The sequence below is a fragment of the Urocitellus parryii genome, unplaced genomic scaffold (genome assembly GCF_045843805.1).
Source record: "Urocitellus parryii isolate mUroPar1 unplaced genomic scaffold, mUroPar1.hap1 Scaffold_999, whole genome shotgun sequence".
Classification (NCBI taxonomy): domain Eukaryota; kingdom Metazoa; phylum Chordata; class Mammalia; order Rodentia; family Sciuridae; genus Urocitellus; species Urocitellus parryii.
The window spans coordinates 53346-77618 of record NW_027554263.1 but is presented as its reverse complement, the minus strand read 5'-3'; the positions used below and the strand labels follow the sequence as shown (position 1 = coordinate 77618).

Genomic DNA, 24273 nt, shown 5'->3' with positions numbered 1-24273 from the left:
CCACGGTGCCAAGCCAGTTGTTGGAGGATAGGCAGGAATTGGCGTGGGCATACCGCCCCCTAAATGTGCTGGGTCGGGCCCCGGCCCGGCCAGGGGCGTGGACGCCGCTGGTGCGTCCGGCGTGCTTGGATCGATGATGAGTCCTCCAATAACATTCCTTGGAAAAGCTGAACAAAATGAGTGAAAACCCACTAGCGTCTCGCTCATCGTGACTGAGGTCCGGCACACGTTGGCAGAGGCAGAGGCAGAGGCAGAGGCAGAGGTGGCAGGGGCCAGGGATAGCTGCCGGGGCTTCCCATACTTGTCCTCCTCCTGGGCGAAGTCCTAGGCGAGGCCGGTGCCCACAGCTGTGTTTGTGGCCCCGTCCGTGTGCAAGGGGCCGCTGGGTATTCTTGGCTGATCAGAACCGCATGCTCCCCAGAGCCAGGCCTGCTGGGGAACAATAGGTGTGAGGTGTCCAGGCGCCCTATTTGAAAGGTTGGGATGACCTGGAGGCATGAGGTTGTCTGGAGAGGGCTAGCCCTGGCCCTCCCTTTGTTAGAGGACCAGTGGGTGAGGGTGTAGCAGAGCTTCTCGCAGCAGGCAGCGGGGTGGAGTGTGGAGGGTGAAGGGGAGGACAGGTACAAGGCGGATGTGGACAATTGCAGCAGGCATACCCCTGGTGAAGCCTAGAAGGTGCGGAAAGCGAGGCCTGTAGCAAACTGTCCTCCCAAGATGGCGCGCCCAGGTTCCCCGTTGTGCGGAACTAGCCCCCAGGTGCGGGATTGTGGATGCGCTCCCTGTGGATTGGGGATGCAGGACAGTGTATGGTGAGGCTTGGGGAGTATACTCAGCCGACAGGAAGCTGGCATCGGACAGGAGAGCCCTGGCACCGGGCCGTTGTTCTCATGGTTGCTTGTCACTTGTGTACACTCTTCAGGACGAGGTGGCGGGCGAGGGAGGCGTTCCTGGTGGCTGAGTGGAGCGTGCCCACCTCTGCTGATGCCGTGGGGTCCTGTTTGGTGTTTGGCATCCCCGTGTTCGCGACTGGGACCCAGGCCGGAGCGTGGCGAAGACGGTAAGCTTGGCTTGTCCACCTCCCCCGTGCCGAGCCAGTTGTTGGGGGCTATGAGGGTTGGTGTGCAAATACCTTCCCCGTGACTGTGCTCGTTCGGGCCCCGGCCCATCCCGGCCCGGGGCGTGGACGCGGTTGGTGCCTCCGGCGTGCTTGGATCGATGATGAGTCCTCCAATAACATTCCTTGGAAAAGCTGAACAAAATGAGTGAAAACCCACTACCGTCTCGCTCATCGTGACTGAGGTCCGGCACACGTTGGCAGAGGCAGAGGCAGAGGCAGAGGTGGCAGGGGCCAGGGATAGCTGCCGGGGCTTCCCATACTTGTCCTCCTCCTGGGCGAAGTCCTAGGCGCGGCCGGTGCCCACAGCTGGGTTTGTGGCCCCGTCCGTGTGCAAGGGGCCGCTGGGTATTCTTGGCTGAGCGGAACCGCATGCTCCGCAGAGCCAGGCCTGCTGGGGAACAACAGGTGTGAGGTGTCCAGGCGCCCTTTTTGAAAGGTTGGGATGACCTGGAGGCATGAGGTTGTCTGGAGAGGGCTAGCCCTGGCCCTCCCTTTGTTAGAGGACCAGTGGGTCAGGGTGTAGCAGAGCTTCCCGCAGCGGGCAGCGGGGTGGAGTGTGGAGGGTGAAGGGGAGGACAGGTACAAGGCGGATGGGGACAATTGCAGCAGGCATACCCCTGGTGAAGCCTAGAAGGTGCGGAAAGCGAGGCCTGTAGCAAACTGTCCTCCCAAGATGGCGCGCCCAGGTTCCCCGTTGTGCGGAACTAGCCCCCAGGTGCGGGATTGTGGATGCGCTCCCTGTGGATTGGGGATGCAGGACAGTGTATGGTGAGGCTTGGGGAGTATACTCAGCCGACAGGAAGCTGGCATCGGACAGGAGAGCCCTGGCACCGGGCCGTTGTTCTCATGGTTGCTTGTCACTTGTGTACACTCTTCAGGACGAGGTGGCGGGCGAGGGAGGCGTTCCTGGTGGCTGAGTGGAGCGTGCCCACCTCTGCTGATGCCGTGGGGTCCTGTTTGGTGTTTGGCATCCCCGTTTTCGCGACTGGGACCCAGGCCGGAGCGTGGCGAAGACGGTAAGCTTGGCTTGTCCACCTCCCCCGTGCCGAGCCAGTTGTTGGGGGCTATGAGGGTTGGTGTGCAAATACCTTCCCCGTGACTGTGCTCGTTCGGGCCCCGGCCCGTCCCGGCCCGGGGCGTGGACGCGGTTGGTGCCTCCGGCGTGCTTGGATCGATGATGAGTCCTCCAATAACATTCCTTGGAAAAGCTGAACAAAATGAGTGAAAACCCACTACCGTCTCGCTCATCGTGACTGAGGTACGGCACACGTTGGCAGAGGCAGAGGCAGAGGCAGAGGCAGAGGCAGAGGCAGAGGCAGAGGTGGCAGGGGCCAGGGATAGCCGCCGGGGCTTCCCATTCTTGTCCTCCTCCTGGGCGCATTCCTAGGCCAGCCGATGCCCACAGCTGGGCCGTGGCCCCGTCCATGTGCGTGTGGCCGCTGGGTATTCTTGGCTGAGCCGAGTCAGGTGCTGGAAAGAGCCAGGCCTGCTGGGGCACCACCGGTGTGAGGTGTCCAAGCGCCCTCCTTTAAAAGGTTGGGATGAGTTGGAGGCACGAGGTTGCCTGTAGGCACGAGGTTGCCTAGCCCTGGCCCTCCCTTTCCTGATGGGACCAGTGGGTGAGGGTGTAGCATACGTTATCTCAGGGGGCAGCGGGGTGGAGTGGAGGACAGGAACAAGGCGGAAGTGGAATGTTGCAGCAGGCAGACCCCTGGCGATGAGTGCAGGGTGCGGGAAGCGAGGCCTGTGGCAATCTATCCTCCCTAGATGGCCCGCGCAAGGTCTCCGGGTGTGTGGCCGTAGCGCCCAGATGTGCGATTCTCCATTAGCTCTGAGTATATGGGGGATGCAGGAGAGTGTATCCTGAGCATTGAGGATTTTACTCAGCCTACAGGAAGCTGGCATGGGAGAGGAGAGCCCTGGCCCGGGGCCTTTGTTCTCATGGTTGCTTGTCATTTGTGTGCACTCTTCAGGACGAGGTGGCGGGCGAGGGAGGCGTGCCTGGTGGCTGCTTGGAGCGTGCCCACCTGTGCTGAGGCCGTGGGGTCCTGTTTTCTGGTTGGCATCCCCGTGTTCGAGACTGGGACCCAGGCCGGGGCGTGGCGAAGACGGTAAGCTTGGCTTGTCCACGTCCACGGTGCCAAGCCAGTTGTTGGAGGATAGGCAGGAATTGGCGTGGGCATACCGCCCCCTAAATGTGCTGGGTCGGGCCCCGGCCCGGCCAGGGGCGTGGACGCCGCTGGTGCGTCCGGCGTGCTTGGATCGATGATGAGTCCTCCAATAACATTCCTTGGAAAAGCTGAACAAAATGAGTGAAAACCCACTACCGTCTCGCTCATCGTGACTGAGGTCCGGCACACGTTGGCAGAGGCAGAGGCAGAGGCAGAGGCAGAGGTGGCAGGGGCCAGGGATAGCTGCCGGGGCTTCCCATACTTGTCCTCCTCCTGGGCGAAGTCCTAGGCGAGGCCGGTGCCCACAGCTGGGTTTGTGGCCCCGTCCGTGTGCAAGGGGCCGCTGGGTATTCTTGGCTGAGCGGAACCGCATGCTCCGCAGAGCCAGGCCTGCTGGGGAACAACAGGTGTGAGGTGTCCAGGCGCCCTATTTGAAAGGTTGGGATAACCTGGAGGCATGAGGTTGTCTGGAGAGGGCTAGCCCTGGCCCTCCCTTTGTTAGAGGACCAGTGGGTGAGGGTGTAGCAGAGCTTCTCGCAGCGGGCAGCGGGGTGGAGTGTGGAGGGTGAAGGGAGGACAGGTACAAGGCGGATGGGGACAATTGCAGCAGGCATACCCCTGGTGAAGCCTAGAAGGTGCGGAAAGCGAGGCCTGTAGCAAACTGTCCTCCCAAGATGGCGCGCCCAGGTTCCCCGTTGTGCGGAACTAGCCCCCAGGTGCGGGATTGTGGATGCGCTCCCTGTGGATTGGGGATGCAGGACAGTGTATGGTGAGGCTTGGGGAGTATACTCAGCCGACAGGAAGCTGGCATCGGACAGGAGAGCCCTGGCACCGGGCCGTTGTTCTCATGGTTGCTTGTCACTTGTGTACACTCTTCAGGACGAGGTGGCGGGCGAGGGAGGCGTTCCTGGTGGCTGAGTGGAGCGTGCCCACCTCTGCTGATGCCGTGGGGTCCTGTTTGGTGTTTGGCATCCCCGTGTTCGCGACTGGGACCCAGGCCGGAGCGTGGCGAAGACGGTAAGCTTGGCTTGTCCACCTCCCCCGTGCCGAGCCAGTTGTTGGGGGCTATGAGGGTTGGTGTGCAAATACCTTCCCCGTGACTGTGCTCGTTCGGGCCCCGGCCCGTCCCGGCCCGGGGCGTGGACGCGGTTGGTGCCTCCGGCGTGCTTGGATCGATGATGAGTCCTCCAATAACATTCCTTGGAAAAGCTGAACAAAATGAGTGAAAACCCACTACCGTCTCGCTCATCGTGACTGAGGTCCGGCACACGTTGGCAGAGGCAGAGGCAGAGGCAGAGGCAGAGGCAGAGGCAGAGGCAGAGGTGGCAGGGGCCAGGGATAGCCGCCGGGGCTTCCCATTCTTGTCCTCCTCCTGGGCGCATTCCTAGGCCAGCCGATGCCCACAGCTGGGCCGTGGCCCCGTCCATGTGCGTGTGGCCGCTGGGTATTCTTGGCTGAGCCGAGTCAGGTGCTGGAAAGAGCCAGGCCTGCTGGGGCACCACCGGTGTGAGGTGTCCAAGCGCCCTCCTTTAAAAGGTTGGGATGAGTTGGAGGCACGAGGTTGCCTGTAGGCACGAGGTTGCCTAGCCCTGGCCCTCCCTTTCCTGATGGGACCAGTGGGTGAGGGTGTAGCATACGTTATCTCAGGGGGCAGCGGGGTGGAGTGGAGGACAGGAACAAGGCGGAAGTGGAATGTTGCAGCAGGCAGACCCCTGGCGATGAGTGCAGGGTGCGGGAAGCGAGGCCTGTGGCAATCTATCCTCCCTAGATGGCCCGCGCAAGGTCTCCGGGTGTGTGGCCGTAGCGCCCAGATGTGCGATTCTCCATTAGCTCTGAGTATATGGGGGATGCAGGAGAGTATATCCTGAGCATTGAGGATTTTACTCAGCCTACAGGAAGCTGGCATGGGAGAGGAGAGCCCTGGCCCGGGGCCTTTGTTCTCATGGTTGCTTGTCATTTGTGTGCACTCTTCAGGACGAGGTGGCGGGCGAGGGAGGCGTGCCTGGTGGCTGCTTGGAGCGTGCCCACCTGTGCTGAGGCCGTGGGGTCCTGTTTTCTGGTTGGCATCCCCGTGTTCGTGACTGGGACCCAGGCCGGGGCGTGGCGAAGACGGTAAGCTTGGCTTGTCCACGTCCACGGTGCCAAGCCAGTTGTTGGACGATAGGCAGGAATTGGCGTGGGCATACCGCCCCCTAAATGTGCTGGGTCGGGCCCCGGCCCGGCCAGGGGCGTGGACGCCGCTGGTGTGTCCAGCGTGCTTGGATCGATGATGAGTCCTCCAATAACATTCCTTGGAAAAGCTGAACAAAATGAGTGAAAACCCACTACCGTCTCGCTCATCGTGACTGAGGTCCGGCACACGTTGGCAGAGGCAGAGGCAGAGGCAGAGGCAGAGGCAGAGGCAGAGGTGGCAGGGGCCAGGGATAGCCGCCGGGGCTTCCCATACTTGTCCTCCTCCTGGGCGCATTCCTAGGCCGGCCGATGCCCACAGCTGGGCCGTGGCCCCATCCATGTGCGTGTGGCCGCTGGGTATTCTTGGCTGAGCCGAGTCAGGTGCTGGAAAGAGCCAGGCCTGTTGGGGCAGCACCGGTGTGAGGTGTCCAAGCGCCCTCCTTTAAAAGGTTGGGATGAGTTGGAGGCACGAGGTTGCCTGTAGGCACGAGGTTGCCTAGCCCTGGCCCTCCCTTTCCTGATGGGACCAGTGGGTGAGGGTGTAGCATACGTTATCTCAGGGGGCAGCGGGGTGGAGTGGAGGACAGGAACAAGGCGGAAGTGGAATGTTGCAGCAGGCAGACCCCTGGCGATGAGTGCAGGGTGCGGGAAGCGAGGCCTGTGGCAATCTATCCTCCCTAGATGGCCCGCGCAAGGTCTCCGGGTGTGTGGCCGTAGCGCCCAGATGTGCGATTCTCCATTAGCTCTGAGTATATGGGGGATGCAGGAGAGTGTATCCTGAGCATTGAGGATTTTACTCAGCCTACAGGAAGCTGGCATGGGAGAGGAGAGCCCTGGCCCGGGGCCTTTGTTCTCATGGTTGCTTGTCATTTGTGTGCACTCTTCAGGACGAGGTGGCGGGCGAGGGAGGCGTGCCTGGTGGCTGCTTGGAGCGTGCCCACCTGTGCTGAGGCCGTGGGGTCCTGTTTTCTGGTTGGCATCCCCGTGTTCGTGACTGGGACCCAGGCCGGGGCGTGGCGAAGACGGTAAGCTTGGCTTGTCCACGTCCACGGTGCCAAGCCAGTTGTTGGACGATAGGCAGGAATTGGCGTGGGCATACCGCCCCCTAAATGTGCTGGGTCGGGCCCCGGCCCGGCCAGGGGCGTGGACGCCGCTGGTGTGTCCAGCGTGCTTGGATCGATGATGAGTCCTCCAATAACATTCCTTGGAAAAGCTGAACAAAATGAGTGAAAACCCACTACCGTCTCGCTCATCGTGACTGAGGTCCAGCACACGTTGGCAGAGGCAGAGGCAGAGGCAGAGGCAGAGGTGGCAGGGGCCAGGGATAGCTGCCGGGGCTTCCCATACTTGTCCTCCTCCTGGGCGAAGTCCTAGGCGAGGCCGGTGCCCACAGCTGGGTTTGTGGCCCCGTCCGTGTGCAAGGGGCCGCTGGGTATTCTTGGCTGAGCGGAACCGCATGCTCCGCAGAACCAGGCCTGCTGGGGAACAACAGGTGTGAGGTGTCCAAGCGCCCTTTTTGAAAGGTTGGGATGACCTGGAGGCATGAGGTTGTCTGGAGAGGGCTAGCCCTGGCCCTCCCTTTGTTAGAGGACCAGTGGGTGAGGGTGTAGCAGAGCTTCTCGCAGCGGGCAGCGGGGTGGAGTGTGGAGGGTGAAGGGGAGGACAGGTACAAGGCGGATGGGGACAATTGCAGCAGGCATACCCCTGGTGAAGCCTAGAAGGTGCGGAAAGCGAGGCCTGTAGCAAACTGTCCTCCCAAGATGGCGCGCCCAGGTTCCCCGTTGTGCGGAACTAGCCCCCAGGTGCGGGATTGTGGATGCGCTCCCTGTGGATTGGGGATGCAGGACAGTGTATGGTGAGGCTTGGGGAGTATACTCAGCCGACAGGAAGCTGGCATCGGACAGGAGAGCCCTGGCACCGGGCCGTTGTTCTCATGGTTGCTTGTCACTTGTGTACACTCTTCAGGACGAGGTGGCGGGCGAGGGAGGCGTTCCTGGTGGCTGAGTGGAGCGTGCCCACCTCTGCTGATGCCGTGGGGTCCTGTTTGGTGTTTGGCATCCCCGTGTTCGCGACTGGGACCCAGGCCGGAGCGTGGCGAAGACGGTAAGCTTGGCTTGTCCACCTCCCCCGTGCCGAGCCAGTTGTTGGGGGCTATGAGGGTTGGTGTGCAAATACCTTCCCCGTGACTGTGCTCGTTCGGGCCCCGGCCCGTCCCGGCCCGGGGCGTGGACGCGGTTGGTGCCTCCGGCGTGCTTGGATCGATGATGAGTCCTCCAATAACATTCCTTGGAAAAGCTGAACAAAATGAGTGAAAACCCACTACCGTCTCGCTCATCGTGACTGAGGTCCGGCACACGTTGGCAGAGGCAGAGGCAGAGGCAGAGGCAGAGGCAGAGGCAGAGGCAGAGGTGGCAGGGGCCAGGGATAGCCGCCGGGGCTTCCCATACTTGTCCTCCTCCTGGGCGCATTCCTAGGCCGGCCGATGCCCACAGCTGGGCCGTGGCCCCGTCCATGTGCGTGTGGCCGCTGGGTATCCTTGGCTGAGCCGAGTCAGGTGCTGGAAAGAGCCAGGCCTGCTGGGGCACCACCGGTGTGAGGTGTCCAAGCGCCCTCCTTTAAAAGGTTGGGATGAGTTGGAGGCACGAGGTTGCCTGTAGGCACGAGGTTGCCTAGCCCTGGCCCTCCCTTTCCTGATGGGACCAGTGGGTGAGGGTGTAGCATACGTTATCTCAGGGGGCAGCGGGGTGGAGTGGAGGACAGGAACAAGGCGGAAGTGGAATGTTGCAGCAGGCAGACCCCTGGCGATGAGTGCAGGGTGCGGGAAGCGAGGCCTGTGGCAATCTATCCTCCCTAGATGGCCCGCGCAAGGTCTCCGGGTGTGTGGCCGTAGCGCCCAGATGTGCGATTCTCCATTAGCTCTGAGTATATGGGGGATGCAGGAGAGTGTATCCTGAGCATTGAGGATTTTACTCAGCCTACAGGAAGCTGGCATGGGAGAGGAGAGCCCTGGCCCGGGGCCTTTGTTCTCATGGTTGCTTGTCATTTGTGTGCACTCTTCAGGACGAGGTGGCGGGCGAGGGAGGCGTGCCTGGTGGCTGCTTGGAGCGTGCCCACCTGTGCTGAGGCCGTGGGGTCCTGTTTTCTGGTTGGCATCCCCGTGTTCGTGACTGGGACCCAGGCCGGGGCGTGGCGAAGACGGTAAGCTTGGCTTGTCCACGTCCACGGTGCCAAGCCAGTTGTTGGACGATAGGCAGGAATTGGCGTGGGCATACCGCCCCCTAAATGTGCTGGGTCGGGCCCCGGCCCGGCCAGGGGCGTGGACGCCGCTGGTGTGTCCAGCGTGCTTGGATCGATGATGAGTCCTCCAATAACATTCCTTGGAAAAGCTGAACAAAATGAGTGAAAACCCACTACCGTCTCGCTCATCGTGACTGAGGTCCGGCACACGTTGGCAGAGGCAGAGGCAGAGGCAGAGGCAGAGGTGGCAGGGGCCAGGGATAGCTGCCGGGGCTTCCCATACTTGTCCTCCTCCTGGGCGAAGTCCTAGGCGAGGCCGGTGCCCACAGCTGTGTTTGTGGCCCCGTCCGTGTGCAAGGGGCCGCTGGGTATTCTTGGCTGAGCGGAACCGCATGCTCCACAGAGCCAGGCCTGCTGGGGAACAACAGGTGTGAGGTGTCCAGGCGCCCTTTTTGAAAGCTTGGGATGACCTGGAGGCATGAGGTTGTCTGGAGAGGGCTAGCCCTGGCCCTCCCTTTGTTAGAGGACCAGTGGGTGAGGGTGTAGCAGAGCTTCTCGCAGCGGGCAGCGGGGTGGAGTGTGGAGGGTGAAGGGGAGGACAGGTTCAAGGCGAATGGGGACAATTGCAGCAGGCATACCTCTGGTGAAGCCTAGAAGGTGCGGAAAGCGAGGCCTGTAGCAAACTGTCCTCCCAAGATGGCGCGCCCAGGTTCCCCGTTGTGCGGAACTAGCCCCCAGGTGCGGGATTGTGGATGCGCTCCCTGTGGATTGGGGATGCAGGACAGTGTATGGTGAGGCTTGGGGAGTATACTCAGCCGACAGGAAGCTGGCATCGGACAGGAGAGCCCTGGCACCGGGCCGTTGTTCTCATGGTTGCTTGTCACTTGTGTACACTCTTCAGGACGAGGTGGCGGGCGAGGGAGGCGTTCCTGGTGGCTGAGTGGAGCGTGCCCACCTCTGCTGATGCCGTGGGGTCCTGTTTGGTGTTTGGCATCCCCGTGTTCGCGACTGGGACCCAGGCCGGAGCGTGGCGAAGACGGTAAGCTTGGCTTGTCCACCTCCCCCGTGCCGAGCCAGTTGTTGGGGGCTATGAGGGTTGGTGTGCAAATACCTTCCCCGTGACTGTGCTCGTTCGGGCCCCGGCCCGTCCCGGCCCGGGGCGTGGACGCGGTTGGTGCCTCCGGCGTGCTTGGATCGATGATGAGTCCTCCAATAACATTCCTTGGAAAAGCTGAACAAAATGAGTGAAAACCCACTACCGTCTCGCTCATCGTGACTGAGGTCCGGCACACGTTGGCAGAGGCAGAGGCAGAGGCAGAGGCAGAGGCAGAGGTGGCAGGGGCCAGGGATAGCCGCCGGGGCTTCCCATTCTTGTCCTCCTCCTGGGCGCATTCCTAGGCCAGCCGATGCCCACAGCTGGGCCGTGGCCCCGTCCATGTGCGTGTGGCCGCTGGGTATTCTTGGCTGAGCCGAGTCAGGTGCTGGAAAGAGCCAGGCCTGCTGGGGCACCACCGGTGTGAGGTGTCCAAGCGCCCTCCTTTAAAAGGTTGGGATGAGTTGGAGGCACGAGGTTGCCTGTAGGCACGAGGTTGCCTAGCCCTGGCCCTCCCTTTCCTGATGGGACCAGTGGGTGAGGGTGTAGCATACGTTATCTCAGGGGGCAGCGGGGTGGAGTGGAGGACAGGAACAAGGCGGAAGTGGAATGTTGCAGCAGGCAGACCCCTGGCGATGAGTGCAGGGTGCGGGAAGCGAGGCCTGTGGCAATCTATCCTCCCTAGATGGCCCGCGCAAGGTCTCCGGGTGTGTGGCCGTAGCGCCCAGATGTGCGATTCTCCATTAGCTCTGAGTATATGGGGGATGCAGGAGAGTGTATCCTGAGCATTGAGGATTTTACTCAGCCTACAGGAAGCTGGCATGGGAGAGGAGAGCCCTGGCCCGGGGCCTTTGTTCTCATGGTTGCTTGTCATTTGTGTGCACTCTTCAGGACGAGGTGGCGGGCGAGGGAGGCGTGCCTGGTGGCTGCTTGGAGCGTGCCCACCTGTGCTGAGGCCGTGGGGTCCTGTTTTCTGGTTGGCATCCCCGTGTTCGTGACTGGGACCCAGGCCGGGGCGTGGCGAAGACGGTAAGCTTGGCTTGTCCACGTCCACGGTGCCAAGCCAGTTGTTGGACGATAGGCAGGAATTGGCGTGGGCATACCGCCCCCTAAATGTGCTGGGTCGGGCCCCGGCCCGGCCAGGGGCGTGGACGCCGCTGGTGTGTCCAGCGTGCTTGGATCGATGATGAGTCCTCCAATAACATTCCTTGGAAAAGCTGAACAAAATGAGTGAAAACCCACTACCGTCTCGCTCATCGTGACTGAGGTCCAGCACACGTTGGCAGAGGCAGAGGCAGAGGCAGAGGCAGAGGTGGCAGGGGCCAGGGATAGCTGCCGGGGCTTCCCATACTTGTCCTCCTCCTGGGCGAAGTCCTAGGCGAGGCCGGTGCCCACAGCTGGGTTTGTGGCCCCGTCCGTGTGCAAGGGGCCGCTGGGTATTCTTGGCTGAGCGGAACCGCATGCTCCGCAGAGCCAGGCCTGCTGGGGAACAACAGGTGTGAGGTGTCCAGGCGCCCTTTTTGAAAGGTTGGGATGACCTGGAGGCATGAGGTTGTCTGGAGAGGGCTAGCCCTGGCCCTCCCTTTGTTAGAGGACCAGTGGGTGAGGGTGTAGCAGAGCTTCTCGCAGCGGGCAGCGGGGTGGAGTGTGGAGGGTGAAGGGGAGGACAGGTACAAGGCGGATGGGGACAATTGCAGCAGGCATACCCTGGTGAAGCCTAGAAGGTGCGGAAAGCGAGGCCTGTAGCAAACTGTCCTCCCAAGATGGCGCGCCCAGGTTCCCCGTTGTGCGGAACTAGCCCCCAGGTGCGGGATTGTGGATGCGCTCCCTGTGGATTGGGGATGCAGGACAGTGTATGGTGAGGCTTGGGGAGTATACTCAGCCGACAGGAAGCTGGCATCGGACAGGAGAGCCCTGGCACCGGGCCGTTGTTCTCATGGTTGCTTGTCACTTGTGTACACTCTTCAGGACGAGGTGGCGGGCGAGGGAGGCGTTCCTGGTGGCTGAGTGGAGCGTGCCCACCTCTGCTGATGCCGTGGGGTCCTGTTTGGTGTTTGGCATCCCCGTGTTCGCGACTGGGACCCAGGCCGGAGCGTGGCGAAGACGGTAAGCTTGGCTTGTCCACCTCCCCCGTGCCGAGCCAGTTGTTGGGGGCTATGAGGGTTGGTGTGCAAATACCTTCCCCGTGACTGTGCTCGTTCGGGCCCCGGCCCGTCCCGGCCCGGGGCGTGGACGCGGTTGGTGCCTCCGGCGTGCTTGGATCGATGATGAGTCCTCCAATAACATTCCTTGGAAAAGCTGAACAAAATGAGTGAAAACCCACTACCGTCTCGCTCATCGTGACTGAGGTCCGGCACACGTTGGCAGAGGCAGAGGCAGAGGCAGAGGCAGAGGCAGAGGCAGAGGTGGCAGGGGCCAGGGATAGCCGCCGGGGCTTCCCATACTTGTCCTCCTCCTGGGCGCATTCCTAGGCCGGCCGATGCCCACAGCTGGGCCGTGGCCCCGTCCATGTGCGTGTGGCCGCTGGGTATCCTTGGCTGAGCCGAGTCAGGTGCTGGAAAGAGCCAGGCCTGCTGGGGCACCACCGGTGTGAGGTGTCCAAGCGCCCTCCTTTAAAAGGTTGGGATGAGTTGGAGGCACGAGGTTGCCTGTAGGCACGAGGTTGCCTAGCCCTGGCCCTCCCTTTCCTGATGGGACCAGTGGGTGAGGGTGTAGCATACGTTATCTCAGGGGGCAGCGGGGTGGAGTGGAGGACAGGAACAAGGCGGAAGTGGAATGTTGCAGCAGGCAGACCCCTGGCGATGAGTGCAGGGTGCGGGAAGCGAGGCCTGTGGCAATCTATCCTCCCTAGATGGCCCGCGCAAGGTCTCCGGGTGTGTGGCCGTAGCGCCCAGATGTGCGATTCTCCATTAGCTCTGAGTATATGGGGGATGCAGGAGAGTGTATCCTGAGCATTGAGGATTTTACTCAGCCTACAGGAAGCTGGCATGGGAGAGGAGAGCCCTGGCCCGGGGCCTTTGTTCTCATGGTTGCTTGTCATTTGTGTGCACTCTTCAGGACGAGGTGGCGGGCGAGGGAGGCGTGCCTGGTGGCTGCTTGGAGCGTGCCCACCTGTGCTGAGGCCGTGGGGTCCTGTTTTCTGGTTGGCATCCCCGTGTTCGTGACTGGGACCCAGGCCGGGGCGTGGCGAAGACGGTAAGCTTGGCTTGTCCACGTCCACGGTGCCAAGCCAGTTGTTGGACGATAGGCAGGAATTGGCGTGGGCATACCGCCCCCTAAATGTGCTGGGTCGGGCCCCGGCCCGGCCAGGGGCGTGGACGCCGCTGGTGTGTCCAGCGTGCTTGGATCGATGATGAGTCCTCCAATAACATTCCTTGGAAAAGCTGAACAAAATGAGTGAAAACCCACTACCGTCTCGCTCATCGTGACTGAGGTCCGGCACACGTTGGCAGAGGCAGAGGCAGAGGCAGAGGCAGAGGTGGCAGGGGCCAGGGATAGCTGCCGGGGCTTCCCATACTTGTCCTCCTCCTGGGCGAAGTCCTAGGCGAGGCCGGTGCCCACAGCTGTGTTTGTGGCCCCGTCCGTGTGCAAGGGGCCGCTGGGTATTCTTGGCTGAGCGGAACCGCATGCTCCACAGAGCCAGGCCTGCTGGGGAACAACAGGTGTGAGGTGTCCAGGCGCCCTTTTTGAAAGCTTGGGATGACCTGGAGGCATGAGGTTGTCTGGAGAGGGCTAGCCCTGGCCCTCCCTTTGTTAGAGGACCAGTGGGTGAGGGTGTAGCAGAGCTTCTCGCAGCGGGCAGCGGGGTGGAGTGTGGAGGGTGAAGGGGAGGACAGGTTCAAGGCGAATGGGGACAATTGCAGCAGGCATACCCCTGGTGAAGCCTAGAAGGTGCGGAAAGCGAGGCCTGTAGCAAACTGTCCTCCCAAGATGGCGCGCCCAGGTTCCCCGTTGTGCGGAACTAGCCCCCAGGTGTGGGATTGTGGATGCGCTCCCTGTGGATTGGGGATGCAGGACAGTGTATGGTGAGGCTTGGGGAGTATACTCAGCCGACAGGAAGCTGGCATCGGACAGGAGAGCCCTGGCACCGGGCCGTTGTTCTCATGGTTGCTTGTCACTTGTGTACACTCTTCAGGACGAGGTGGCGGGCGAGGGAGGCGTTCCTGGTGGCTGAGTGGAGCGTGCCCACCTCTGCTGATGCCGTGGGGTCCTGTTTGGTGTTTGGCATCCCCGTGTTCGCGACTGGGACCCAGGCCGGAGCGTGGCGAAGACGGTAAGCTTGGCTTGTCCACCTCCCCCGTGCCGAGCCAGTTGTTGGGGGCTATGAGGGTTGGTGTGCAAATACCTTCCCCGTGACTGTGCTCGTTCGGGCCCCGGCCCGTCCCGGCCCGGGGCGTGGACGCGGTTGGTGCCTCCGGCGTGCTTGGATCGATGATGAGTCCTCCAATAACATTCCTTGGAAAAGCTGAACAAAATGAGTGAAAACCCACTACCGTCTCGCTCATCGTGACTGAGGTCCGGCACACGTTGGCAGAGGCAGAGGCAGAGGCAGAGGCAGAGGCAGAGGCAGAGGCAGAGGCAGAGGTGGCAGGGGCCAGGGATAGCCGCCGGGGCTTCCCATTCTTGTCCTCCTCCTGGGCGCATTCCTAGGCCAGCCGATGCCCACAGCTGGGCCGTGGCCCCGTCCATGTGCGTGTGGCCGCTGGGTATTCTTGGCTGAGCCGAGTCAGGTGCTGGAAAGAGCCAGGCCTGCTGGGGCACCACCGGTGTGAGGTGTCCAAGCGCCCTCCTTTAAAAGGTTGGGATGAGTTGGAGGCACGAGGTTGCCTGTAGGCACGAGGTTGCCTAGCCCTGGCCCTCCCTTTCCTGATGGGACCAGTGGGTGAGGGTGTAGCATACGTTATCTCAGGGGGCAGCGGGGTGGAGTGGAGGACAGGAACAAGGCGGAAGTGGAATGTTGCAGCAGGCAGACCCCTGGCGATGAGTGCAGGGTGCGGGAAGCGAGGCCTGTGGCAATCTATCCTCCCTAGATGGCCCGCGCAAGGTCTCCGGGTGTGTGGCCGTAGCGCCCAGATGTGCGATTCTCCATTAGCTCTGAGTATATGGGGGATGCAGGAGAGTGTATCCTGAGCATTGAGGATTTTACTCAGCCTACAGGAAGCTGGCATGGGAGAGGAGAGCCCTGGCCCGGGGCCTTTGTTCTCATGGTTGCTTGTCATTTGTGTGCACTCTTCAGGACGAGGTGGCGGGCGAGGGAGGCGTGCCTGGTGGCTGCTTGGAGCGTGCCCACCTGTGCTGAGGCCGTGGGGTCCTGTTTTCTGGTTGGCATCCCCGTGTTCGTGACTGGGACCCAGGCCGGGGCGTGGCGAAGACGGTAAGCTTGGCTTGTCCACGTCCACGGTGCCAAGCCAGTTGTTGGACGATAGGCAGGAATTGGCGTGGGCATACCGCCCCCTAAATGTGCTGGGTCGGGCCCCGGCCCGGCCAGGGGCGTGGACGCCGCTGGTGTGTCCAGCGTGCTTGGATCGATGATGAGTCCTCCAATAACATTCCTTGGAAAAGCTGAACAAAATGAGTGAAAACCCACTACCGTCTCGCTCATCGTGACTGAGGTCCAGCACACGTTGGCAGAGGCAGAGGCAGAGGCAGAGGCAGAGGTGGCAGGGGCCAGGGATAGCTGCCGGGGCTTCCCATACTTGTCCTCCTCCTGGGCGAAGTCCTAGGCGAGGCCGGTGCCCACAGCTGGGTTTGTGGCCCCGTCCGTGTGCAAGGGGCCGCTGGGTATTCTTGGCTGAGCGGAACCGCATGCTCCGCAGAGCCAGGCCTGCTGGGGAACAACAGGTGTGAGGTGTCCAGGCGCCCTTTTTGAAAGGTTGGGATGACCTGGAGGCATGAGGTTGTCTGGAGAGGGCTAGCCCTGGCCCTCCCTTTGTTAGAGGACCAGTGGGTGAGGGTGTAGCAGAGCTTCTCGCAGCGGGCAGCGGGGTGGAGTGTGGAGGGTGAAGGGGAGGACAGGTACAAGGCGGATGGGGACAATTGCAGCAGGCATACCCCTGGTGAAGCCTAGAAGGTGCGGAAAGCGAGGCCTGTAGCAAACTGTCCTCCCAAGATGGCGCGCCCAGGTTCCCCGTTGTGCGGAACTAGCCCCCAGGTGCGGGATTGTGGATGCGCTCCCTGTGGATTGGGGATGCAGGACAGTGTATGGTGAGGCTTGGGGAGTATACTCAGCCGACAGGAAGCTGGCATCGGACAGGAGAGCCCTGGCACCGGGCCGTTGTTCTCATGGTTGCTTGTCACTTGTGTACACTCTTCAGGACGAGGTGGCGGGCGAGGGAGGCGTTCCTGGTGGCTGAGTGGAGCGTGCCCACCTCTGCTGATGCCGTGGGGTCCTGTTTGGTGTTTGGCATCCCCGTGTTCGCGACTGGGACCCAGGCCGGAGCGTGGCGAAGACGGTAAGCTTGGCTTGTCCACCTCCCCCGTGCCGAGCCAGTTGTTGGGGGCTATGAGGGTTGGTGTGCAAATACCTTCCCCGTGACTGTGCTCGTTCGGGCCCCGGCCCGTCCCGGCCCGGGGCGTGGACGCGGTTGGTGCCTCCGGCGTGCTTGGATCGATGATGAGTCCTCCAATAACATTCCTTGGAAAAGCTGAACAAAATGAGTGAAAACCCACTACCGTCTCGCTCATCGTGACTGAGGTCCGGCACACGTTGGCAGAGGCAGAGGCAGAGGCAGAGGCAGAGGCAGAGGCAGAGGCAGAGGTGGCAGGGGCCAGGGATAGCCGCCGGGGCTTCCCATACTTGTCCTCCTCCTGGGCGCATTCCTAGGCCGGCCGATGCCCACAGCTGGGCCGTGGCCCCGTCCATGTGCGTGTGGCCGCTGGGTATCCTTGGCTGAGCCGAGTCAGGTGCTGGAAAGAGCCAGGCCTGCTGGGGCACCACCGGTGTGAGGTGTCCAAGCGCCCTCCTTTAAAAGGTTGGGATGAGTTGGAGGCACGAGGTTGCCTGTAGGCACGAGGTTGCCTAGCCCTGGCCCTCCCTTTCCTGATGGGACCAGTGGGTGAGGGTGTAGCATACGTTATCTCAGGGGGCAGCGGGGTGGAGTGGAGGACAGGAACAAGGCGGAAGTGGAATGTTGCAGCAGGCAGACCCCTGGCGATGAGTGCAGGGTGCGGGAAGCGAGGCCTGTGGCAATCTATCCTCCCTAGATGGCCCGCGCAAGGTCTCCGGGTGTGTGGCCGTAGCGCCCAGATGTGCGATTCTCCATTAGCTCTGAGTATATGGGGGATGCAGGAGAGTGTATCCTGAGCATTGAGGATTTTACTCAGCCTACAGGAAGCTGGCATGGGAGAGGAGAGCCCTGGCCCGGGGCCTTTGTTCTCATGGTTGCTTGTCATTTGTGTGCACTCTTCAGGACGAGGTGGCGGGCGAGGGAGGCGTGCCTGGTGGCTGCTTGGAGCGTGCCCACCTGTGCTGAGGCCGTGGGGTCCTGTTTTCTGGTTGGCATCCCCGTGTTCGTGACTGGGACCCAGGCCGGGGCGTGGCGAAGACGGTAAGCTTGGCTTGTCCACGTCCACGGTGCCAAGCCAGTTGTTGGACGATAGGCAGGAATTGGCGTGGGCATACCGCCCCCTAAATGTGCTGGGTCGGGCCCCGGCCCGGCCAGGGGCGTGGACGCCGCTGGTGTGTCCAGCGTGCTTGGATCGATGATGAGTCCTCCAATAACATTCCTTGGAAAAGCTGAACAAAATGAGTGAAAACCCACTACCGTCTCGCTCATCGTGACTGAGGTCCGGCACACGTTGGCAGAGGCAGAGGCAGAGGCAGAGGCAGAGGTGGCAGGGGCCAGGGATAGCTGCCGGGGCTTCCCATACTTGTCCTCCTCCTGGGCGAAGTCCTAGGCGAGGCCGGTGCCCACAGCTGGGTTTGTGGCCCCGTCCGTGTGCAAGGGGCCGCTGGGTATTCTTGGCTGAGCGGAACCGCATGCTCCGCAGAGCCAGGCCTGCTGGGGAACAACAGGTGTGAGGTGTCCAAGCGCCCTTTTTGAAAGGTTGGGATGACCTGGAGGCATGAGGTTGTCTGGAGAGGGCTAGCCCTGGCCCTCCCTTTGTTAGAGGACCAGTGGGTGAGGGTGTAGCAGAGCTTCTCGCAGCGGGCAGCGGGGTGGAGTGTGGAGGGTGAAGGGGAGGACAGGTACAAGGCGGATGGGGACAATTGCAGCAGGCATACCCCTGGTGAAGCCTAGAAGGTGCGGAAAGCGAGGCCTGTAGCAAACTGTCCTCCCAAGATGGCCCGCCCAGGTTCCCCGTTGTGCGGAACTAGCCCCCAGGTGCGGGATTGTGGATGCGCTCCCTGTGGATTGGGGATGCAGGACAGTGTATGGTGAGGCTTGGGGAGTATACTCAGCCGACAGGAAGCTGGCATCGGACAGGAGAGCCCTGGCACCGGGCCGTTGTTCTCATGGTTGCTTGTCACTTGTGTACACTCTTCAGGACGAGGTGGCGGGTGAGGGAGGCGTTCCTGGTGGCTGAGTGGAGCGTGCCCACCTCTGCTGATGCCGTGGGGTCCTGTTTGGTGTTTGGCATCCCCGTGTTCGCGACTGGGACCCAGGCCGGAGCGTGGCGAAGACGGTAAGCTTGGCTTGTCCACCTCCCCCGTGCCGAGCCAGTTGTTGGGGGCTATGAGGGTTGGTGTGCAAATACCTTCCCCGTGACTGTGCTCGTTCGGGCCCCGGCCCGTCCCGGCCCGGGGCGTGGACGCGGTTGGTGCCTCCGGCGTGCTTGGATCGATGATGAGTCCTCCAATAACATTCCTTGGAAAAGCTGAACAAAATGAGTGAAAACCCACTACCGTCTCGCTCATCGTGACTGAGGTCCGGCACACGTTGGCAGAGGAAGAGGCAGAGGCAGAGGCAGAGGCAGAGGCAGAGGCAGAGGTGGCAGGGGCCAGGGATAGCCGCCGGGGCTTCCCATACTTGTCCTCCTCCTGGGCGCATTCCTAGGCCGGCCGATGCCCACAGCTGGGCCGTGGCCCCGTCCATGTGCGTGTGGCCGCTGGGTATTCTTGGCTGAGCCGAGTCAGGTGCTGGAAAGAGCCAGGCCTGCTGGGGCACCACCGGTGTGAGGTGTCCAAGCGCCCTCCTTTAAAAGGTTGGGATGAGTTGGAGGCACGAGGTTGCCTGTAGGCACGAGGTTGCCTAGCCCTGGCCCTCCCTTTCCTGATGGGACCAGTGGGTGAGGGTGTAGCATACGTTATCTCACGGGGCAGCGGGGTGGAGTGGAGGACAGGAACAAGGCGGAAGTGGAATGTTGCAGCAGGCAGACCCCTGGCGATGAGTGCAGGGTGCGGGAAGCGAGGCCTGTGGCAATCTATCCTCCCTAGATGGCCCGCGCAAGGTCTCCGGGTGTGTGGCCGTAGCGCCCAGATGTGCGATTCTCCATTAGCTCTGAGTATATGGGGGATGCAGGAGAGTGTATCCTGAGCATTGAGGATTTTACTCAGCCTACAGGAAGCTGGCATGGGAGAGGAGAGCCCTGGCCCGGGGCCTTTGTTCTCATGGTTGCTTGTCATTTGTGTGCACTCTTCAGGACGAGGTGGCGGGCGAGGGAGGCGTGCCTGGTGGCTGCTTGGAGCGTGCCCACCTGTGCTGAGGCCGTGGGGTCCTGTTTTCTGGTTGGCATCCCCGTGTTCGTGACTGGGACCCAGGCCGGGGCGTGGCGAAGACGGTAAGCTTGGCTTGTCCACGTCCACGGTGCCAAGCCAGTTGTTGGACGATAGGCAGGAATTGGCGTGGGCATACCGCCCCCTAAATGTGCTGGGTCGGGCCCCGGCCCGGCCAGGGGCGTGGACGCCGCTGGTGTGTCCAGCGTGCTTGGATCGATGATGAGTCCTCCAATAACATTCCTTGGAAAAGCTGAACAAAATGAGTGAAAACCCACTACCGTCTCGCTCATCGTGACTGAGGTCCGGCACACGTTGGCAGAGGCAGAGGCAGAGGCAGAGGCAGAGGTGGCAGGGGCCAGGGATAGCTGCCGGGGCTTCCCATACTTGTCCTCCTCCTGGGCGAAGTCCTAGGCGAGGCCGGTGCCCACAGCTGTGTTTGTGGCCCCGTCCGTGTGCAAGGGGCCGCTGGGTATTCTTGGCTGAGCGGAACCGCATGCTCCACAGAGCCAGGCCTGCTGGGGAACAACAGGTGTGAGGTGTCCAGGCGCCCTTTTTGAAAGCTTGGGATGACCTGGAGGCATGAGGTTGTCTGGAGAGGGCTAGCCCTGGCCCTCCCTTTGTTAGAGGACCAGTGGGTGAGGGTGTAGCAGAGCTTCTCGCAGCGGGCAGCGGGGTGGAGTGTGGAGGGTGAAGGGGAGGACAGGTTCAAGGCGAATGGGGACAATTGCAGCAGGCATACCTCTGGTGAAGCCTAGAAGGTGCGGAAAGCGAGGCCTGTAGCAAACTGTCCTCCCAAGATGGCGCGCCCAGGTTCCCCGTTGTGCGGAACTAGCCCCCAGGTGCGGGATTGTGGATGCGCTCCCTGTGGATTGGGGATGCAGGACAGTGTATGGTGAGGCTTGGGGAGTATACTCAGCCGACAGGAAGCTGGCATCGGACAGGAGAGCCCTGGCACCGGGCCGTTGTTCTCATGGTTGCTTGTCACTTGTGTACACTCTTCAGGACGAGGTGGCGGGCGAGGGAGGCGTTCCTGGTGGCTGAGTGGAGCGTGCCCACCTCTGCTGATGCCGTGGGGTCCTGTTTGGTGTTTGGCATCCCCGTGTTCGCGACTGGGACCCAGGCCGGAGCGTGGCGAAGACGGTAAGCTTGGCTTGTCCACCTCCCCCGTGCCGAGCCAGTTGTTGGGGGCTATGAGGGTTGGTGTGCAAATACCTTCCCCGTGACTGTGCTCGTTCGGGCCCCGGCCCGTCCCGGCCCGGGGCGTGGACGCGGTTGGTGCCTCCGGCGTGCTTGGATCGATGATGAGTCCTCCAATAACATTCCTTGGAAAAGCTGAACAAAATGAGTGAAAACCCACTACCGTCTCGCTCATCGTGACTGAGGTCCGGCACACGTTGGCAGAGGCAGAGGCAGAGGCAGAGGCAGAGGCAGAGGCAGAGGCAGAGGCAGAGGCAGAGGTGGCAGGGGCCAGGGATAGCCGCCGGGGCTTCCCATTCTTGTCCTCCTCCTGGGCGCATTCCTAGGCCAGCCGATGCCCACAGCTGGGCCGTGGCCCCGTCCATGTGCGTGTGGCCGCTGGGTATTCTTGGCTGAGCCGAGTCAGGTGCTGGAAAGAGCCAGGCCTGCTGGGGCACCACCGGTGTGAGGTGTCCAAGCGCCCTCCTTTAAAAGGTTGGGATGAGTTGGAGGCACGAGGTTGCCTGTAGGCACGAGGTTGCCTAGCCCTGGCCCTCCCTTTCCTGATGGGACCAGTGGGTGAGGGTGTAGCATACGTTATCTCAGGGGGCAGCGGGGTGGAGTGGAGGACAGGAACAAGGCGGAAGTGGAATGTTGCAGCAGGCAGACCCCTGGCGATGAGTGCAGGGTGCGGGAAGCGAGGCCTGTGGCAATCTATCCTCCCTAGATGGCCCGCGCAAGGTCTCCGGGTGTGTGGCCGTAGCGCCCAGATGTGCGATTCTCCATTAGCTCTGAGTATATGGGGGATGCAGGAGAGTGTATCCTGAGCATTGAGGATTTTACTCAGCCTACAGGAAGCTGGCATGGGAGAGGAGAGCCCTGGCCCGGGGCCTTTGTTCTCATGGTTGCTTGTCATTTGTGTGCACTCTTCAGGACGAGGTGGCGGGCGAGGGAGGCGTGCCTGGTGGCTGCTTGGAGCGTGCCCACCTGTGCTGAGGCCGTGGGGTCCTGTTTTCTGGTTGGCATCCCCGTGTTCGTGACTGGGACCCAGGCCGGGGCGTGGCGAAGACGGTAAGCTTGGCTTGTCCACGTCCACGGTGCCAAGCCAGTTGTTGGACGATAGGCAGGAATTGGCGTGGGCATACCGCCCCCTAAATGTGCTGGGTCGGGCCCCGGCCCGGCCAGGGGCGTGGACGCCGCTGGTGCGTCCAGCGTGCTTGGATCGATGATGAGTCCTCCAATAACATTCCTTGGAAAAGCTGAACAAAATGAGTGAAAACCCACTACCGTCTCGCTCATCGTGACTGAGGTCCAGCACACGTTGGCAGAGGCAGAGGCAGAGGCAGAGGCAGAGGTGGCAGGGGCCAGGGATAGCTGCCGGGGCTTCCCATACTTGTCCTCCTCCTGGGCGAAGTCCTAGGCGAGGCCGGTGCCCACAGCTGGGTTTGTGGCCCCGTCCGTGTGCAAGGGGCCGCTGGGTATTCTTGGCTGAGCGGAACCGCATGCTCCGCAGAGCCAGGCCTGCTGGGGAACAACAGGTGTGAGGTGTCCAGGCGCCCTTTTTGAAAGGTTGGGATGACCTGGAGGCATGAGGTTGTCTGGAGAGGGCTAGCCCTGGCCCTCCCTTTGTTAGAGGACCAGTGGGTGAGGGTGTAGCAGAGCTTCTCGCAGCGGGCAGCGGGGTGGAGTGTGGAGGGTGAAGGGGAGGACAGGTACAAGGCGGATGGGGACAATTGCAGCAGGCATACCCCTGGTGAAGCCTAGAAGGTGCGGAAAGCGAGGCCTGTAGCAAACTGTCCTCCCAAGATGGCGCGCCCAGGTTCCCCGTTGTGCGGAACTAGCCCCCAGGTGCGGGATTGTGGATGCGCTCCCTGTGGATTGGGGATGCAGGACAGTGTATGGTGAGGCTTGGGGAGTATACTCAGCCGACAGGAAGCTGGCATCGGACAGGAGAGCCCTGGCACCGGGCCGTTGTTCTCATGGTTGCTTGTCACTTGTGTACACTCTTCAGGACGAGGTGGCGGGCGAGGGAGGCGTTCCTGGTGGCTGAGTGGAGCGTGCCCACCTCTGCTGATGCCGTGGGGTCCTGTTTGGTGTTTGGCATCCCCGTGTTCGCGACTGGGACCCAGGCCGGAGCGTGGCGAAGACGGTAAGCTTGGCTTGTCCACCTCCCCCGTGCCGAGCCAGTTGTTGGGGGCTATGAGGGTTGGTGTGCAAATACCTTCCCCGTGACTGTGCTCGTTCGGGCCCCGACCCGTCCCGGCCCGGGGCGTGGACGCGGTTGGTGCGTCCAGCGTGCTTGGATCGATGATGAGTCCTCCAATAACATTCCTTGGAAAAGCTGAACAAAATGAGTGAAAACCCACTACCGTCTCGCTCATCGTGACTGAGGTCCGGCACACGTTGGCAGAGGCAGAGGCAGAGGCAGAGGTGGCAGGGGCCAGGGATAGCTGCCGGGGCTTCCCATACTTGTCCTCCTCCTGGGCGAAGTCCTAGGCGAGGCCGGTGCCCACAGCTGTGTTTGTGGCCCCGTCCGTGTGCAAGGGGCCGCTGGGTATTCTTGGCTGAGCGGAACCGCATGCTCCACAGAGCCAGGCCTGCTGGGGAACAACAGGTGTGAGGTGTCCAGGCGCCCTTTTTGAAAGCTTGGGATGACCTGGAGGCATGAGGTTGTCTGGAGAGGGCTAGCCCTGGCCCTCCCTTTGTTAGAGGACCAGTGGGTGAGGGTGTAGCAGAGCTTCTCGCAGCGGGCAGCGGGGTGGAGTGTGGAGGGTGAAGGGGAGGACAGGTTCAAGGCGAATGGGGACAATTGCAGCAGGCATACCTCTGGTGAAGCCTAGAAGGTGCGGAAAGCGAGGCCTGTAGCAAACTGTCCTCCCAAGATGGCGCGCCCAGGTTCCCCGTTGTGCGGAACTAGCCCCCAGGTGCGGGATTGTGGATGCGCTCCCTGTGGATTGGGGATGCAGGACAGTGTATGGTGAGGCTTGGGGAGTATACTCAGCCGACAGGAAGCTGGCATCGGACAGGAGAGCCCTGGCACCGGGCCGTTGTTCTCATGGTTGCTTGTCACTTGTGTACACTCTTCAGGACGAGGTGGCGGGCGAGGGAGGCGTTCCTGGTGGCTGAGTGGAGCGTGCCCACCTCTGCTGATGCCGTGGGGTCCTGTTTGGTGTTTGGCATCCCCGTGTTCGCGACTGGGACCCAGGCCGGAGCGTGGCGAAGACGGTAAGCTTGGCTTGTCCACCTCCCCCGTGCCGAGCAAGTTGTTGGGGGCTATGAGGGTTGGTGTGCAAATACCTTCCCCGTGACTGTGCTCGTTCGGGCCCCGGCCCGTCCCGGCCCGGGGCGTGGACGCGGTTGGTGCCTCCGGCGTGCTTGGATCGATGATGAGTCCTCCAATAACATTCCTTGGAAAAGCTGAACAAAATGAGTGAAAACCCACTACCGTCTCGCTCATCGTGACTGAGGTCCGGCACACGTTGGCAGAGGCAGAGGCAGAGGCAGAGGCAGAGGCAGAGGCAGAGGCAGAGGTGGCAGGGGCCAGGGATAGCCGCCGGGGCTTCCCATTCTTGTCCTCCTCCTGGGCGCATTCCTAGGCCGGCCGATGCCCACAGCTGGGCCGTGGCCCCGTCCATGTGCGTGTGGCCGC

At 62.0% G+C, this 24273-nt stretch overlaps 23 non-coding genes across 23 annotated transcripts; all 23 read left to right on the top strand.

The window, feature by feature from the left end:
• The first annotated feature begins 127 nt into the window (after positions 1-127).
• LOC144253200 (small nucleolar RNA SNORD116) lies at positions 128-221 on the top strand. Its single transcript, XR_013343195.1, has one exon. It is a non-coding gene; the product is annotated as a small nucleolar RNA SNORD116 (small nucleolar RNA).
• Positions 222-1209: 988 nt separating this feature from the next.
• LOC144253197 (small nucleolar RNA SNORD116) lies at positions 1210-1303 on the top strand. The gene has a single exon (XR_013343192.1). It is a non-coding gene; the product is annotated as a small nucleolar RNA SNORD116 (small nucleolar RNA).
• A 982-nt stretch (positions 1304-2285) lies between these two features.
• LOC144253202 (small nucleolar RNA SNORD116) lies at positions 2286-2379 on the top strand. The gene has a single exon (XR_013343197.1). It is a non-coding gene; the product is annotated as a small nucleolar RNA SNORD116 (small nucleolar RNA).
• Positions 2380-3376: 997 nt separating this feature from the next.
• LOC144253195 (small nucleolar RNA SNORD116) lies at positions 3377-3470 on the top strand. Its single transcript, XR_013343190.1, has one exon. It is a non-coding gene; the product is annotated as a small nucleolar RNA SNORD116 (small nucleolar RNA).
• A 987-nt stretch (positions 3471-4457) lies between these two features.
• On the top strand, positions 4458-4551 carry LOC144253194 (small nucleolar RNA SNORD116). Its single transcript, XR_013343189.1, has one exon. It is a non-coding gene; the product is annotated as a small nucleolar RNA SNORD116 (small nucleolar RNA).
• A 997-nt stretch (positions 4552-5548) lies between these two features.
• On the top strand, positions 5549-5642 carry LOC144253193 (small nucleolar RNA SNORD116). Its single transcript, XR_013343188.1, has one exon. It is a non-coding gene; the product is annotated as a small nucleolar RNA SNORD116 (small nucleolar RNA).
• A 991-nt stretch (positions 5643-6633) lies between these two features.
• On the top strand, positions 6634-6727 carry LOC144253192 (small nucleolar RNA SNORD116). The gene has a single exon (XR_013343187.1). It is a non-coding gene; the product is annotated as a small nucleolar RNA SNORD116 (small nucleolar RNA).
• Positions 6728-7715: 988 nt separating this feature from the next.
• LOC144253191 (small nucleolar RNA SNORD116) lies at positions 7716-7809 on the top strand. Its single transcript, XR_013343186.1, has one exon. It is a non-coding gene; the product is annotated as a small nucleolar RNA SNORD116 (small nucleolar RNA).
• Positions 7810-8806: 997 nt separating this feature from the next.
• Positions 8807-8900, top strand: LOC144253190 (small nucleolar RNA SNORD116). The gene has a single exon (XR_013343185.1). It is a non-coding gene; the product is annotated as a small nucleolar RNA SNORD116 (small nucleolar RNA).
• Positions 8901-9888: 988 nt separating this feature from the next.
• Positions 9889-9982, top strand: LOC144253189 (small nucleolar RNA SNORD116). Its single transcript, XR_013343184.1, has one exon. It is a non-coding gene; the product is annotated as a small nucleolar RNA SNORD116 (small nucleolar RNA).
• Positions 9983-10967: 985 nt separating this feature from the next.
• On the top strand, positions 10968-11061 carry LOC144253188 (small nucleolar RNA SNORD116). Its single transcript, XR_013343183.1, has one exon. It is a non-coding gene; the product is annotated as a small nucleolar RNA SNORD116 (small nucleolar RNA).
• Positions 11062-12048: 987 nt separating this feature from the next.
• On the top strand, positions 12049-12142 carry LOC144253187 (small nucleolar RNA SNORD116). Its single transcript, XR_013343182.1, has one exon. It is a non-coding gene; the product is annotated as a small nucleolar RNA SNORD116 (small nucleolar RNA).
• A 991-nt stretch (positions 12143-13133) lies between these two features.
• Positions 13134-13227, top strand: LOC144253186 (small nucleolar RNA SNORD116). The gene has a single exon (XR_013343181.1). It is a non-coding gene; the product is annotated as a small nucleolar RNA SNORD116 (small nucleolar RNA).
• A 988-nt stretch (positions 13228-14215) lies between these two features.
• Positions 14216-14309, top strand: LOC144253184 (small nucleolar RNA SNORD116). The gene has a single exon (XR_013343179.1). It is a non-coding gene; the product is annotated as a small nucleolar RNA SNORD116 (small nucleolar RNA).
• A 1003-nt stretch (positions 14310-15312) lies between these two features.
• LOC144253183 (small nucleolar RNA SNORD116) lies at positions 15313-15406 on the top strand. The gene has a single exon (XR_013343178.1). It is a non-coding gene; the product is annotated as a small nucleolar RNA SNORD116 (small nucleolar RNA).
• A 988-nt stretch (positions 15407-16394) lies between these two features.
• LOC144253182 (small nucleolar RNA SNORD116) lies at positions 16395-16488 on the top strand. The gene has a single exon (XR_013343177.1). It is a non-coding gene; the product is annotated as a small nucleolar RNA SNORD116 (small nucleolar RNA).
• Positions 16489-17485: 997 nt separating this feature from the next.
• Positions 17486-17579, top strand: LOC144253181 (small nucleolar RNA SNORD116). Its single transcript, XR_013343176.1, has one exon. It is a non-coding gene; the product is annotated as a small nucleolar RNA SNORD116 (small nucleolar RNA).
• Positions 17580-18567: 988 nt separating this feature from the next.
• Positions 18568-18661, top strand: LOC144253180 (small nucleolar RNA SNORD116). The gene has a single exon (XR_013343175.1). It is a non-coding gene; the product is annotated as a small nucleolar RNA SNORD116 (small nucleolar RNA).
• Positions 18662-19658: 997 nt separating this feature from the next.
• Positions 19659-19752, top strand: LOC144253250 (small nucleolar RNA SNORD116). Its single transcript, XR_013343245.1, has one exon. It is a non-coding gene; the product is annotated as a small nucleolar RNA SNORD116 (small nucleolar RNA).
• A 988-nt stretch (positions 19753-20740) lies between these two features.
• LOC144253249 (small nucleolar RNA SNORD116) lies at positions 20741-20834 on the top strand. Its single transcript, XR_013343244.1, has one exon. It is a non-coding gene; the product is annotated as a small nucleolar RNA SNORD116 (small nucleolar RNA).
• A 1009-nt stretch (positions 20835-21843) lies between these two features.
• LOC144253248 (small nucleolar RNA SNORD116) lies at positions 21844-21937 on the top strand. Its single transcript, XR_013343243.1, has one exon. It is a non-coding gene; the product is annotated as a small nucleolar RNA SNORD116 (small nucleolar RNA).
• A 988-nt stretch (positions 21938-22925) lies between these two features.
• LOC144253247 (small nucleolar RNA SNORD116) lies at positions 22926-23019 on the top strand. Its single transcript, XR_013343242.1, has one exon. It is a non-coding gene; the product is annotated as a small nucleolar RNA SNORD116 (small nucleolar RNA).
• A 982-nt stretch (positions 23020-24001) lies between these two features.
• Positions 24002-24095, top strand: LOC144253246 (small nucleolar RNA SNORD116). The gene has a single exon (XR_013343241.1). It is a non-coding gene; the product is annotated as a small nucleolar RNA SNORD116 (small nucleolar RNA).
• The last annotated feature ends 178 nt before the right edge of the window (positions 24096-24273 follow it).